Below are 11,997 nucleotides of genomic sequence, written 5' to 3' on the forward strand. Positions count from 1 at the left end.
CAATCAGTCAATCAATAAATAAAGTGGAGGGCCAGCAAGAATGAGTGGGTAAAAGATGGGTTTAAAAAATGGGAAGCCTCATTCCCCCCACATGGTGGAAGGAGAAAATCAACTCTTAAAAGCTAAGCTGTCCTCTAACCTCCACACACTCGCCCTGGCACCCGTGCAAACACACACATGAGCACATGAATAAAGGTAAAGATATTGTTTAAATAAGTTGGAGAGGAGAATGTTCAACATCCAGCACTGATCTCTGCCTGCCACATGTATGCGTGTGCACACCATACACACGTATAAACACACACCTGAACACATACACTCACAGCGAAGACGCTGGAAGGCTGCTACCTCCATTGCTGGCTTTCCCCTTTGACCTCCCTACCATGTATTCCCCCACTATGGAAAGTTTTAATAACTCTCAATAGCACCACCACCCTGGGGACCATGTTTGTAGTACATGTACCTTTGGGGGAATATTTAAGATACAACTACAGCAGGAAAGAGTTCAGCCCACAGAGTCAATAATAAAAATCTTTAATATATCTTGTTTGTTTTGGGGAATAATCAAAGAATTGTAAGATAGTAGGGGACTCAGCATTACATCAGCCCTTCTTGGAAAAGGAACTCCAAATATGCTGGTTAATTTTTGTCAACTGAATATGTGCAAGAATCATCTGGGAATCTCAGCCGAGAAAATTTCTTCATCAGATTAGCCTGGAGCCAAGACCGTGGGGTACTTTTCTTGATGAATGATTGATGGGAGAGCATCCAGAACCCAACACTTTGGGTGATGTCATCCATTGGCGATGGTCCTGAGAGGTATAAGAAGGGTAGCTGAACATGAGGCGGGAGGGTAATCCTGTTTGAGGCATTCTTCCATGGCCTCTGCTTCAGCTTTTGCCTCCAGGTTCCTGCCCTGACTTCCCTTTATGATAGACAGTAAACTGTAATTTGAAATATGCCCCTTTCTCCTCCACATTGCTCTTGGCCATAGTGTTCACCACAACATTAGGAAGCAAACTAGACACCGAGGAGTGAGTTTTAATAGCTAACAAAGGAGAAACTATAAATTATACCCCCATCATCAGTACCTTATACTGGGAACCAGTGTCCTTGATCATGTATTAGAACAGTGCACAGCATTCTGCAGAGACAACTATTCCACGTGAATTCTTGATCATGTTGAAGTCAACCTGAATATTTATAACTCACCCGAGTTCCTTCACACAGAACCCATAGAGATTTAACGCTGTGTGTTTCCATTAAGTTTAAAAGGAGCGTAGCTGGCTATTCCTCCTGAAGAGGCTGGTGCAGAGCATAGCAGCTCAGAGTGGTACCCAACAAGGTCTCACGGGAGGCAGTTGCAAAAGGCTGTAGCCGCCAGGATGGAAGGCAGCACCTCTTCCTTGAACCCCTGTGACTGGCTCTGCTAGAACTCCGCCCACTTTCAAACACCTGTCTCTTTCGACCTTTCTTATTTTAATAAAAGTGACATTCTATCTGGGCCCCCGCAAAGAGCAACGCCTCGCCCACTCTTCCCCGTGTCAAATCCCTTGCTCCCTAGAAAGGTTACTCCTTTCACAGCCAGACAATGCTGGGTATCCGCTGACACCTCCCTACCCTTTCCTAAGGTAAATTCTCATTGTTCCTGGAGAGACGATGTACCTTTGCTGTAGTTCTTTCTCTGTCTCGCTCCCATCCTCTTAATTCTTTTCATTTACTTGAAATCCCGCCCTTCTTCTATGGCCTACCCGCCCCATGCCTCCTCCCAGGTCTCTCGTACTTACTCATCTCTTACCCGTAGGGTCTGGCTCCACTCTGCAGTGTGTATGGCGGGGGTGGGGGATACTATGAACAGCGTTTTATTCCCATTAAAGGTAATCAACACTCCAGTCTCTGCCTTAAAGCTACCGTCTCTTTCAGGCCTTCACGTTTGCTCTTTTAGATAGGAGTAAAAATCCAGCCCGGCAATGGTGGCACACACCTTTAATCCCAGCACTCAGAAGGCAGAGGCAGGCATCTTTGAGTTTGAGGCTGGCCTTGTCTACATAACTTCCCGGCCAGCTAGGGCTACATAGTGAGATCCTGTCTCAAAAATAAGATGTTTTTCCTAAAATTATTTCAACAGTTTACTAAATCTTTGATAATCATTTTATCTCAAAAGATACTGCTTTAGATCAATATATCTTGAAATATTATATAGGCACCATTTAGCTTATTCTCATTTAATAAATTAGATAGTAGTTTCTCATTTATGCACAAACGTATTTTGTTGTTAAGATAAATTCCAAAGAAGCCTCATATAACACACCATTGAAACCCAGAATTTATATCAAAATATGCATCAAGTTGACCCTCTATCCAGTCAGTAAGCCTGGGCAAAAACTACCTTCATTGCCTAAACCTCAGGGTGCACATATTTTATATTAAAATATTAATTGCATTTTATCTAAAATAAAATGGCTTACTTTAATATTCGAATGTTCTATTACCATTAGACAAGAAAAGAGATTTCAAGCTGGTATGGGCAAATAATTCTCTGTAAACACACACTGTGAAGTGGATAGAATTTACTCGCATTTAAGCAAGAGGAAGCGAGTATAACCTCCCCAATTTTCCTCTCTCTAACCAGAAGTGTTCCATGTTCGGCAAATCCTTCACGGGATAGAAACCTTGATAAAGTGAATTTTCAGAGTTTCAGCATATCCTAACCAGCTACGTTTAAACATCTGTGCCCCCATGCTTCCTTTCTCCAACAGGTGGCCCATTATATGAATATATTAAAGCATCATTAAGAGAAAATTCGCCAAGTTTATAAAGATCACCATGGCAGCTAATGGTACTCAGCTGCGTGGTGATTCCACTGCGCAGAATTGCAAGGCACTTGTTTAAAACACACTTAGACGATCACACGTTGCTCCCTTTTTAAAGGGCAAAAATATTCAACAACCACCCTATATATTTTTCAGTAGAGAGTGGAACCAGCTGCTGCCGCCTTTGATGCTGTGGGCCCAGAACACCTTTGCAAACACCTTACCAAGGAGCGCTCCCAGGCAGCGGCTCTCACCGCTTCCTTTCAGCCTCTCGGCAAATGTTTTCCGGGCGTCCCATCGTCTAAATGATCAACCGCGGATCCCTCCGATCTAAAATCTAAGCGTGATCCCATCACTCCCACCTAAAAGTCTTCATCGGCTCCCCAGAGAGTTTAGGAATAAATCCAAATCCCTCCGAGTCGTACACAACACCGCACCCCCTAATGCTCTTTTTACAGAAGCCATTCCCTTTCGTACTTCCCTACCTCAGTCAGGCATTTCTTCCTACCAGGGTGTTCCCCCTCGTTTCCACGTCACTAACTCCTTCATTTTCTTCTAATTGCCAAGTTCGCTCGGGTAAAACCTCTTCAACCAAAATGGCTTTCCTTCCTCCAGGGCGTCCCTCTGGTCTCCCACTTATTTCTAACACAAAACCACTATAATTCTCGTCTTCCCTAAAGATAGCCACAAAGTGACGGAAGTGGCTTCCCTCCTGCCTTGCCTTGCACCTCCACTGAATTACACAGCCACCTGGGAGCCAGCGCTCCCAGAATCCTCCGCTCTCACAGCACGCCCCTGTAGCTAGCTGTGGCCATGCTCCCTGTGTTCTGGCTTTTAGGTAGGAGGATCAGGCCCGGATCTGGGACCTACTGGTCTCCTGGCTAAAGAAAGAAGTGCGTCCCCAGAACTTCTAGCAATGTTCCTCCGTGGTCTGTGTTTCATTTCTGGCTCCAGGTTCCAACCCTGAGTCCCCGCGCTGCCTTCCCTCTGTGATTGCCTGTGATATGGAATTCTAACCCAGAAAAAAAAAAAAAAAACCATTTCCCACCCTAAATTGGTCTGGTCAGTATTTTATCACAGCGACGTGGAGCCAAGTAGGACAGAAACTAATTAAGTTTGATGAGATCAATGGAGTAAGGGCTACCATAATAGAATTAATGCCTTGAAAAAAAGGAAAAGAAACCAGAGCTCGCTTGGCTGGGTGAAGATACAACACAATGGCCGGCAGCAAACCAGACACCAAATATGCTGGCGTCTTTATCTGGAGCGGCTCAATGTCCGGACTTTTGTTTACAAACTACGTAGTCTGTGGCATCACGTTTCAGCTGCGTGCCACAGGTGCCCGGTTTGCTCATGAGTACTGGAGACTGAATCCAGGCCCTCATGCCCGTGCACCAAATGTTTTACAAACCGAACCATCTTCTCAGCCCTGTCCTTTTTTCTTTTAATCTAAATTCCACATAGAAAAAAAAATGTGATATTTATCTTTCTGAATTTGGCATAACTCACTCAACATAACGATTCGTCTCTCTGTCCATATAGTTCCAGTCATGTCAAGCCAAAGACAATGTGAGTTCCATTTAAATTATTGTTATACCATATTGTTTAGAGACCAATAAACAAGAACAGGTCTGAACATATTTAGCATAGATGCATTTTTTTTTCCATACAGTTGCCCAAATCAGAGGATGTGGACCCACACACATGCAGACACCACAGACCCGGGGACCCCACAGATATGCAGAGCTCAGTTTTCATTCTTGCATCTCTGTTAGTATATTATGAAGACCTAATAGACAGAGCCTACCCCCTTCCCTTCCTTCCTTCTCCAGCACCTACCTGTCACTCTTGTCCGTGGGCAGTAGGCCTAGGATGTATCCGCCACGCCCACTGCTTCCCCAAGCCTTATCAAATCCGAGTGCTTTTGTCAAGTATTTTTCTTTGCAAACAATTGCTTTCTATCGGCTTTATTTATTGTAATCTCAGCTGTTATCAACGCCTACTCCTACCCAACACACCCACACACCCACACACCACTCTACACGTCCACAGCAGAAACAGACTGAGAAAGCCTGGAAAGGAAAGGACGGGAAAATGGTAGCAAAGGGGGGACTGCCGGAAAGAAGTCGTTCTGAACACATCCGGAACAAGGCTTCGCTTGACATAGAAAACACAGACAACTAACACTGGTCCTGTGTCCCCTGGGGAGCAAGTTACTCTGTTTGTTCCTCGGACTTCCCACAGGTCAGGGAACCCTGATTGCTCTTTGGGCTGATGAGGAGGGGGACTTGATTGGGGGAGGGGGAGGAAAATGGGAGGCAGTGGCGGGGAGGAGGCAGAAATCTTTAATTAATTAATTAATTAACTAATTAATTAATAATAAAAAGAATCCTTCTCTTAGGCAGCAGCTGTACTGCTCGCCTTTAATCCCAACACCTAAGGGCAGAGGCCTGCAGATTTGTGTGAGTTCAAGGTTAATGTGAGACCCTGTCTCAAAAAAAGAAAAGAAAAGAAAAAGAATTCTTCACTATAAAGAGCTCCCAAATGCAGTCTTTTTCACTGCACAAGGGTAAAGGAGGAAGAAGCGATAACACGGGTGTGCATTCTGTATGTAATCTCATTTAACATTGTATCACCTGGGTGAGTGGCCATCAATCTGGCTCCTTCTTTTCCTGTTCTCTTAACCTCTCTTGCAAATCTGTGCTTCTTCTGTTTTCCAGCCACACAGAGCTCCGCTGAGTTTCTTAGGCCTGGCACTTTTCCCTTATACTTGAAAAAAAAAATGTTTCCTTTTCCCTTATACTTGAACTAATGTTTCCTTCTCCCTTATACTTGAAAAACTGTTTCTTTGTCCCTTATACTATAGTGTTTCTTCTGCCTGAGAATCATCAACCACCTCTCCCCACATCCTGCTAGCTAATGTCTGCCCATCTTTCAGGATTCGTCACAGAATCCTTCAACCTAAAAACTTCCTGACCATCTCCTCTCTCCCAATACTGAGGCAGCTGCTTGCCCTTCAGGCTCCCCATGATGACACCTATTAATACATTTTCTAATTGGTCACCTGACTAAAGCAACTTCAGGAGGAAACTATTGATTTTGTCTCACAGATTAAAAGAAGAGTCGTTCCATTGTGGCAAGGATGGCAGAACCGTGAGGCAAGAGAGTCAGAATGGTGAGGGCAGTGAATACTGTCACTAATTCATTTGTTTCTCTGTGTATTCAGTCCCGTCCAGAAACCCAGCTCGTAGGATTCAGAGTGTGTCTTCCCTCGTCAGTCAAACCTTTCTGGGAACGCCGTCATAGACACACCCACACGTGCGTTTACGTGGTGATCCTACATTTATTCTACCAGTCAATTTAACAATGAAATTTAACCATCAAAGGTGCCAGGCAGATGTTTAAATTAAAACGTGTTCTTTCTTTACTCCTCCCTCTACTAAGCTGAGAGGTATATAAGAACCTGAGCAACTAACATATCCAGAGCCTGACTTACAATCCTGTTTTGAACATGAAGAAGCTAACACAATAGAGTTAGAAATGTGTCCAGAGACATGGAGCTTAATAACAGAGTACCTGGATTTGAGCCCAGATCCTTCCAAGTCCATAGTTGGCACTCTACATAAATCCTTGACCAGTGTCTAAGAACTTACATTAACATGGGCCTCGTCTGCATGCCCCATTTGGTCATCCTTTCTTGTTTTCTCATAATCTTCCACCAGAATTTCCCCTCACTGGCAACTGAAAATCCCTCTGGCTTAACTGTTTACACATAACTCAAAGACTAGGCCTTTATAATGAGGCTGGGGGCAAAAGATCTGAGGAGCTGGAGAGAAGGCTCAACAATTAATTGCACTTATTGTTCTTGCAGAGGACCTGAGTTCAGTTCCCAGCAACCACTTGGTGGCTCACAACCACCTGTCACTTCAGTTTCAGAAGATCAAATGCCCTCTTCTGACTTCTGTGGGCACCAGACATACCCATGGCACACATGCATGTATGCAGGAAAAATACTCATCCGTGTTGTGGTGGTTTAAAAGAAAATGACCCCCCCCAAAGGGAGTGGCACTATTCGGAGGTGTGGCCTTGTTGGAGTAGGTGTGATCTTGTCCGAGGAAGTATGTCACTGTAGAGGCGGGCTTTGAGGTCTCATAGATGCTCAATCCATGCCCAGTGTCAATTCATTTTGTCTGTGCAAACTGTAGCACTCTCCAGCCACCTCTCCAGCACCATGTTTGCCCTGTCGCACCATGATAATAATGGACTGAACCTCTGGACTGTAAGCCACCCAATTAAATATTTTTATTTATAAGTGTTGCCTTGGTCATGGTGTCTCTTCACAGCAACAGAAACCCTAAGACACACATAATACAAAATAAATCTTAAAAAGAAAGGGATAAAAGATAACATTTTGCTTTTGAATAGCTTGTTTCCCCTCTTTAAACTGTTTTCATATTATCTTCCAGAGGTCTGTTTGTTTTTAAGAAGAGAGAGAAAGGGTACAGCTCTGGATGGGAGGGAAGTGGGTAAAAACTGGGAAGAGCTGGCGGGAGGCAAAACTGTAATTAGAATATATTGTATTAAATATATATTCTCGATTTTAAAAAACTGATTTAGAAACAAAACAAAGGTAACAGCCCCAGAGTATTGGATGCCCACCCACCCCCTGCCAAGTAAACTATGTTTTGAGGTTTGACGTCAAGTAACAGGGCAGGAACTTTCCCAGAAACCTTCATTTTGTTTATGTTTTTTTGTTTGTTTGTTTCTGATATTAAGTAACAGTCATATATAAGATCTGATTTAGCACCTGCCTATTTATTTAGTGCGTGGAGCTCTCGAGGGCCCTTGGGTACCTATAAAAGCCTTCAGGTGACAGTGTTTTCATTGGGACCAGAAGAGTATCCAAGTTTTGAGTTCACAGTATTGCCTGCCAGAAATCAGCCTGGCTCCAGCAGATGGAGCCCAAGTCATCTTTCCCTTACACCTGTGTTTATGTCTACTGCTTTTTAACAGACCCGCCACCGTTAAATAGGCCAACAGACTTTAATTATGTCACAGTTTCCGTAGGTCGGGAATTCAAACAGCATATGGATCAGGGGGTTTTCTAATGTCGACGTTCAGATGTTGGCTGGTACTGCAGTCTTTTGTTTTGTTTTCAGGATGATTACTGCAGTCTTTTGAAAACTGAACCAGATTTGATTCAAGAAGAAAGGGGAAAAAAAGAAAGGAAGGAAAAGAAGGAATGGGGGATAGAGAGGGAGAGAAGAGAGAAAGGGAATAAGAAGGGAAGAGAACAAAGGGGAAGAGGTATAAGGAGAAAGGTGTGGGGAACAGGCAGGGAGGGAATAAAAGGAAGAAGGAGAGGTTGTGAAGGAAAAAGGTGGAGAGAAAAGGGGGAAGGGAAATCTGAAGCAGGCTAGAGGGCCCACTTTTTTTTCTGTTTGTTTTGTTTTGAATCAATGAGTTTTATTTGGGTTACTTATAGGAATGTGGCCGAGGGTTTACTTACATCAGCAGGCACAACTCAAAGACAGCTGCGTCACTAAAGCACACCCCAGCATGAGTGACAGCTCACAAAAAAACCTGAAAACCTGGAGCCCACTGAACCACCCAGGAGACAGCTCGACAGTTGGAGAATGTCCGTTCCAACTGGCTCATTGGTCTAAGCCTCTTCCAGGAAGCTCGCCAGCCTTTGTTAAACTTCTAGGACATTTAGCTGGTCTTTGCTTCTTCCTGGCTGATGGCCTGGCCTCTGGCTCTTCCAGGGAAACGGGCCTGTCTGAGAGTCGTCCTTGCAGCCTGGCTCACCTAAGAGGGACTCTCAGGCGTCTCGATTGCTTATATACTCCTGGGGATGAAGGGGACCTAGTGAATTTGGTCAGTTTCAGGAATTTCCTAAAGCCATTTTTTTTAAGTGTCTATTGTTTCTTTGTGTTTTTCATAGCGTGCTTCTCAACCCACTCATCTCCCTGCCCCCTGACCTCCACCCTCTGTCCTTGAGACCCCACAAAACAAAACAGAATTTAAAAGTATAGCCTAAAAACAAAATAAACAGAAAGAAAAGAAAAGAGGGAAGGGAGGGGAAGAAGGGAAGGGAAGAGAAAAGGAAAGGAAAGAAAATCTGTGTGGAAGCTCTGGTGTGGTTGAGTGAGCCACGGAGTACACCCCTTACTCCATACATCTTTACTTATTAGTGTTCTTTGCAATGGCTCCTTGCTTGACTCCGGGTCTCTGGCTTCTGCTACCCTACTGAGCCCTCACTAGGACTTTTCTTGGACATGCTATTGGTGCCTTGTATCAGGGAGATCCTGTAGCTTTGGATCTGCAGCTCTGGCCCCTTTACAGGCTCCAGCGGTTCATAGATGACTTGGATTCTGGGGCGGGCTACCTTCCTGGTTCTGGTTCTGGGTGGTAATTAGTCAGTCCTCGAGCTTTCCTTCAATTGTCACTGCCCTGGTGTGCTCCCCAGCTTCCATCTCCTCTCTAGTACCATGTCTGCCTGAATGCCGCCCTGCTTCCCCACCGTGCTGACAACAGTCTAAACCTCTGAACTGTAAGCCAGCCCCAAGTAAATGTTTTCCTTAACAAGCACCACATGCTCATTGGTGTCCCTTCACAGGAATAGAACTAAATAACTAACCAACCAACTAAACAGAACTAAACCTAACTAAAACAGAGTGAGAGACCAGTTGGAAGTCGCTGGAATAATCCACAGGAGAAAATGAACAGGCTCAGCCCAGTGCGGCTCAGCCACAGGGTACTTGAGTAGCATGTACGAAGCTGGGACAAAGTCGTTAGTTCAGCCCCCAGCACCACAACCAGAAGAACAAAAAGAAGAGGGCTCTCCCAGGAAGCAAGGATGATGTCAGAGAAGGAAGGTGACCTGAAAGAGTAGATGTAGTGTCGCCATAACTACTAACCTATTGAATAAAAGTGAGGGAGTTCAGACTTAAGCTTCAAGACTGGGAGACCCAGCAGGACTTGGCACTAAGTGGTTTGAGGTAAAGGCAGGAAGATCTGGAATTCAATGCAAGCCTGGACTACCCAAGCAGCGAGCACCCAGCATCAGTCAGCTCCGGCTTAGAGGTACCAAGCTTGAGCACTTGCAAGACAGGTGCTAATATGAAAATTTCTCATTGGTTTGGGCCCATCAGGCAGAGACTGATTTGAATTAATAGCAAACTAAATTATAGAAAGATCGCATTTACACTTTCGTTTTGCTTTATCTACTGCTTTGTGTTTTGGTTTGGTTTGTTATTTCCTGTTTGACAGGAGATAATAGTGCCTTGTGTATACTAGGCAAGTACTGTACCAACTGAGCTACATTCCCAGTCCACTTCCTTCAATTTAAAAAAAATCCAAAAAATAAATTAAAAAATAATCCCTTTCTGCCTGGTGGTGGTGGTGCACACTTTTAATTCCAGCACTCCAGAGGCAGAAGCGGGTGAACCTCTGAGTTCGAGGTCAGCCTAGTCTGCACAGAAAAACCCTGCCTTGGGGTGGGGGTTAGGGGAGTGTATTGGGGTCTGGAGAGATGACTGGGCGATTAAAAGCACTTATTGGACATCCCAGAGACCCCAAGTTCATTTCCTACCACCTAGATGATGGTTCAGTCATTTGTAATTTCAGTTCCAAAGACTCTGATATCCCTATAGCCGCTTCTAACCTCCTCAGGCACTGTGGCACATACTTGCAGGCAAGCAAAATACTTAAAATAAAAATAAATAAATTTTGTTTGCAAGCGTATGTGTGAGGGGTCACTTACAGGACCATGGTGTCTTAAAAGCAGCTACAAGATCAAAACTGTAGAGAATCAAGCTTTGTAATATAAAGAAATCAATGAATTAATGTAGCACTTTCGCAAATCAAATTTTCTGATTCAAGATTTCGTATTTAACGTACTTTCCATGATGGAGGTTATGGAGTTATAGTTGTTTTGAGATAGACAACAAACATTTTTATAAGTGTTAAAAATGCATACTTTTGCACACAAAAGAGGATGGGCGGTGAAACAATGAAGGACCCTTCTGCCATCTTTACGTATCTGCTAAGGTCCAAACAATAAATATTTGATAGGCTAGAGTTTAAAAATTAATATTGTTTCCAAATATTTTGTCTTATGAATGTATTCTACACTGCCAGTGTCAAGCAGAAATGAATTTATTCTGCATGCCTAGTAAAACGGAAAATAAATCCTCCAAGTCAGCAGAATTTATCTTTGGATTATAGGAGTAAGAGTAATATGTTTTCCCCATAATCTTTTACCTTTCTCTTTTAGTTGAAATGCGGGTAATTAGAAACAGGTTTTCAGAAGGAAACCGATTCATTTGCCCTCCGACCGAGTTTGTTCACAGGAAAAGCCCTGATAGGAATCATTTGTGCCTCAGTGTGAGCTGGAGAGGTCATCCCCAGAGGCAGTCACCTTTCCTTTATGCTCATTAATCAGGGAAGAAAATGAATTTCTAGAAAGTTCATATGTCCCATGGGAAGCCCACCTACTACCCCATACAGAGACTGTTTCGTTTCCAGAGGAGAAGTCTCTTCTTGTCCTATCCCTACCCTGCCAAGATCATGCTACCCCATACAGAAACTGTTTCGTTTCCAGAGGAGAAGCCTCTTCTTGTCCCGCCCCTACCCTGCCAAGACCATGCTGCCCTCTTTCCTTCCTCCACATCCCAGTCCCCTCCTGTGTTGGCTCCTTGTGTCTGGCAAAGCCCGTTTGCTGTGTACAGCCACTTATACGAAAAACCAGAGCAACCTCCAGTGGCTGCAAAGTGAATTCCCACTCGGTCTCCTTTCTCTCTCCTAACCCACAGCCGGGCTTTTTACTTATTCCCCCTCTACCCATCCTACAAGGCGGAGATTTTTCTGAGGCAGTTCCATGTCAAACACCCTGCCCTGATGGATACACCTGTTTACATTTCTGCCTTTCTTAACACCATACATTCTGATTCTCATCTCAAAAAATGTAGGCAGCGTACATTACCTCCCAAATTATCCATGACAACTTATCTGGGTTATTTTGCGCCAACTTGGATGAGGGGAAGTTAAAATTATATGTGGATATGTGGTGCGGGTCAGTGGGGAAGTGTCTGTTTGGCATGTGCAGAAGTGTGGATTCAGTCTCCAACACTGGAAGGAAGGAAGGGAGAGAGGGAGGGAGGGAGGGAGGGAGGGAGGGAGG

Source organism: Alexandromys fortis, unplaced genomic scaffold (genome assembly GCF_014885135.2).
Source record: "Alexandromys fortis isolate MF-2015 unplaced genomic scaffold, M_Fortis_MF-2015_v1.1 scaffold_55, whole genome shotgun sequence".
Classification (NCBI taxonomy): Eukaryota; Metazoa; Chordata; class Mammalia; order Rodentia; family Cricetidae; genus Alexandromys; species Alexandromys fortis.